This window comes from Bos indicus, chromosome 4 (assembly GCF_029378745.1).
Source record: "Bos indicus isolate NIAB-ARS_2022 breed Sahiwal x Tharparkar chromosome 4, NIAB-ARS_B.indTharparkar_mat_pri_1.0, whole genome shotgun sequence".
Taxonomy (NCBI): domain Eukaryota; kingdom Metazoa; phylum Chordata; class Mammalia; order Artiodactyla; family Bovidae; genus Bos; species Bos indicus.
The window spans coordinates 3676062-3680701 of record NC_091763.1 but is presented as its reverse complement, the minus strand read 5'-3'; the positions used below and the strand labels follow the sequence as shown (position 1 = coordinate 3680701).

At 35.8% G+C, this 4640-nt stretch overlaps 1 non-coding gene across 1 annotated transcript; it reads left to right on the top strand.

The window, feature by feature from the left end:
• The first annotated feature begins 1974 nt into the window (after nucleotides 1-1974).
• TRNAC-ACA (transfer RNA cysteine (anticodon ACA)) lies at nucleotides 1975-2046 on the top strand. The gene has a single exon. It is a non-coding gene; the product is annotated as a tRNA-Cys (tRNA).
• Nucleotides 2047-4640: the final 2594 nt, after the last annotated feature.

The window sequence follows — 4640 nt, the reverse complement described above, 5'->3', positions numbered from 1 at the left end:
CCTTTATTCCCCTGACATCAGGAGACAAATCTCCCATGTGTAAATTACCCTCTCTGTAGCAGGAGGGTAGAGGCATCTTTACGATTAGAGACAAGAAATTTAGGACCAAGAAATTTGCGCAAACAAACCTTGTTGGTTCTTTACCATTCTACTGCCTTTATCCCAAACTCCTTTATTTGGGCAATTCTTCACAAAGTTTTTGTTTCTTTGTCTAAAAGATATAAAAACTGCCTGCTCTGGTCACTTCTTTGAGCCTTATCTCTTTGTGGAGTCTTAGTTATATGTATGTAATCAAATTTGCTTTTTCCCTATTATTTTTTATATTAGAGGGATAAGAGGGTCTCAGCCTAAAACCTAAAAATGTATAGGGAAATTTATTTTTCCTCCTCTACAAAGTAAATTTATATATCTTATTTCTGTCATCTTTGTTACAGGCAACAGCCTTATTACATAACCTGTCCCTTATGAGAATCAAATGAACAACTCAAGAGAAACGTTTTATAGCTTCACCATGATGTAGGCATTCCAGCACATAAATTTCATGTGGTGAAGTTGAAACTGTAGTAAGGCTGAATTTTGAAAGAAGTCGGAGGAGACACTCTATTGAGTGTATATATCATTTGAGGCTCAGTAGTAAGTAAATGTGAATTTTTTAAGATATAATTTGTATTAAGTATTTGTAAATAAATATTTTAAGAACTAATAGATGAAACTGAATGACAAAATTTACAGAAAGTTGAAAGAAATGATCAAAATACCAACATTTATTAGCGTGAGGATTAAAAGTAGCTGTGACCTTGACATGTCTGAGAAAATGTCACTATATTATGGAGTAAAGATAACATTTTTGCTTTGTATTGTTGGATATAAGTTAGACTTAGGGTGACAAAGGAACTTTACAAGTAACATTCTCTCTGAAATACATGGCAACAAAAATGTCTTTATTTTTGGCAATGAACTGAACTGAACTGAACTCAGTTCATTTTTCCTATGAACTGAACTGAATTGAACTCAGTTCATTTTTCCTATGAACTGAGTAGATTCTCCCTTAATCCACCCTATCTGCCACCATCTTTTTTCAAGTCCTTTGCAAGAACTTAGATGAACAACATTGTATTTTGATTTGTGTCTCCACCTCTTATTTACCCTCTCTTATGAATTAATTTTGCTAATGTACCATTGTAAACAGGACACCAACCTACAAAACATATAGCTTTCTTTGCTAATGAGAGTTAGCATTCTTGGGAAGTGCCTGATTTTCATCAAAGGAGAAAAAAAAAAAAAAAAAGCCATTTGCTGTCTACTGATTTTGGGCAAGGGACTATACTACTTTTATGGGTGTTTGTGAAGGTTAATGAAATTTCATTTTTAGCATGCTATGAACTATAGTGAGTTATTGAAATTGCTAATATTATTTTAACTATGCTTCTATGACCTTAAGATTTAGTTTTATATTTTATGTTCTGATTCTAAACTTTATTCTCAAGCTTACTTTTTTTTTCTTTTTTCCTATTGATTTATAGTTATCTTATGGTATCACATAAACAGCCTACTCACAACTTTTCATCTGCATTATTGTTGATACTAAATCCTATGCCAAAAGGGCTCTGATAAGTGACTCTTTTTAGGTGTATCTTCATGGACATTCCAATTTCCCTCTACTTTTTACTATGCTATCTATTCTGCATATCAATATACTCAGCATGCTTTTGCTTTTCTTTCATTGATATTCTGTTATAACTGACAAAATGATATGTACCTGTTTCATGTCCAGGGTAGACAGGGAAGGTGCAAAGTTGTCTTAATCTATTTAATATCCCATGATCAAAATCATAGTCAATGCCTTCCTTGAGGCATCTAATGATTTAGGAAATAATTGTTTAGTATTTGATTATGGGTATATTTTTGTAATACATTTTTATCAATTCAAAAACAGATTTTTTTTTTAAGCATCCATTTAATATGCGAGGGACTTCCCTGGTGGCTGAGATGGTAAAGCGTCTGCCTACAATGCAGGGGACCCAAGTTCGATCCCTGGGTTGGGAAGATCCTCTGGAAAAGGAAATGACAACCCACCCCAGTACTCTTACCTGGAAAATTCCATGGACGGAGAAGCATGGTAGGCTACAGTCCATGGGGTCGCAAAGAGTTAGACACGACTGAGCAACTTCACTTAATATGCAAGGAGCTAGTATGGGCATTGAAATACAACAGTTATCAAAACCAATAAAAGTCCCTAGCTTCATGAGGACAGATTATAAATAAAATAAGCAAATTAAATGCTGCATAGTGTAAAGTGATAAATATTATTAAGGGGACTGAAGGTGAGAGAGGGCTGGAGTTTTAAGTAGAGGAGTGTGTGTGCTAAGTCACTTCAGCTGTGTCTGACTCTTTGTGACCCTATGGACTATAGCCTGCCAGGCTCCTCTATCTATGGAATTCTCCAGACATAAATACTGGAGTTGGTTGCTATTACCTCCTCCAGGGAATCTTTCCCATCCATCCCATCCCATCCCTTCTCTTTTGTCTCCTGCATTGGCAGGTGGGTTCTTTACCACTAGCACCACCTGGGAAGCCCCAGAATACTGTAGAAAAGGAAAAATAATTGTCCCTCTACCCTTCTCAGTGTCTGTCTGAGACCCTATGTTATAAAGGACAAATTAATAAGAGAAAACCAAATAGCAGTTTATTCATATGTATACATAGGTATACATGTATACTTCATGCATACATGGGGCTTACCCATAAAAACTAAGTAACTGACCACGATGGGTCAGACTAACACCTTAAATAATATCTTCAGCTTAAAAAAAAAAAAAAAAAAGATGTTGGAGATGTTGGAAGATTACAAAGAAAAGCAAAGGAAACAGCATAAGGTTTATTATGCACATTTAAGTTGTACCTTCTCCATCGGTAAGAGTTTCTTGTGATTTAGTGTCATTATTCGCCTTCTGGTACAAAAGTGAAAGTCACTGAGTCAGGTCCAACTCTTTGCGACCCCATGGACTATACAGTCCATGGAATTCTCCAGGACAGAATACTGGAGCGGATAGCCTTTCCCTTCTCCAGGGGATCTTTCCAACCCAGGGATCGAACCCAGGTCCCCCACATTGCAGACGAATTCTTTATCAAGACAATTACAAATGAAGACTTTCTTTATAAATGGCAATTGCCTTTACAAAAGGCAAAATTTCTACTCTGTTTTCAGAGTGTGTCTGGTGTTACTCATAAAAATAATTATCTCAAATTGTTCTTTAGGCCAAAGAGGTGGTGGCATATTGTGGTACACTTTAGTAGTTGAGACAGATTACAATGAGAAGGCAACATTAAGGAAAAGATTCAAATTAGTCTGATACCTGGAGGAAGAGCAAGAAAGTCTGACCTGTTCATGTTGTTTGTGAAGACCAAGCAAAAGACAGAAATAGGTGCAGTCCTCATCAATCTGAAGTCAGATTATGTAATTTTTTTTTTTTTTCAAGCCCTGTACACATTGATGTCTCAATGGTAAAGAATCTGTCTGTCAGTGCAGGAGACACAGGAGACTCAAGTTTGATCCCTGGGTTGAGAAAAACCCTGGAGAAGGAAATGGCAACTGACTCCAGTATTCTTGCCTGGGAAATCCCAGGAACAGAAAAACCTGGAGGGCTACAGTCCATCAGATCACAAAAGAATTGGACATGATGTAGCAACTAAACAACAACAACAAATAATAATATTTTTAGTACTACTTTTTTGCATGAAATGGGGAGGACTTAGAGAAATTTTATTAGATACATACTATTATTTGACTTTATATTTAAAAAGAATATTCTGATAGCAATATTGAGTGTCTTAAAGGAGAAAATGGCAGACACAAGGAGACAAGTTCAGAGACTACTGTCATATGTCAAGAAAGGGATGATGGAGGCTTGAAAGGAGTAGCAAAGTGCCCAGATATTGAATATTACTTGAAGGTGGAGACCAGATGATGTTCTAACTGGTTGTATCGGAAATGTGGAAGAAAAATATGTCAAAAATGAGTATGTTTTCCATAAGAAACTGGAAAAATGGAGCTTGCATTGACTACAGGAGAAGAGGAGATGAGGAGTTACATTTTGGATATTCCATCTGGAAATCTGTTAGTCGAAGAAGATTCCAGAATTCATAGGGATTTTCAAGCTCAGTATATAGGTTCATAGCATGGAGTTTAAATTTGTAAGTCTGGATGAAATCATCCCAGAAGGATAGAGGGAGAAGGTGAATGATTTAAATATTTATCCCTGACATACTTTAAGTGAATAAAAAGAGAAGCCATTACAGAAAACTATGAAGATAAGAGAAATAACATTAGAATGAAAACCCCTAACCAAGTTACAAAAGAAGAAATAAATAGCCTATGTTAATGCAACTGATAGGTCTAGTCAGAAGACAGATTGACTGTAGGATTTGGAAATGCTTATGGAGATAAAGAAAGTTAGCAAGGGGGAAAAAAGACTTTTAAATGAGTTTAAGAAAAAAGAAGAGAAGAATTAGACAATGAAAGTAGTGACAACATATTTGAGAAATTTTGATGTTGAAAATGACTTAGAGCTTGAACCATGACAACAGAGTGGTATCAAGAGATCGTATGTTTTTCTTGTGGGATGATAGATGTGATAGCC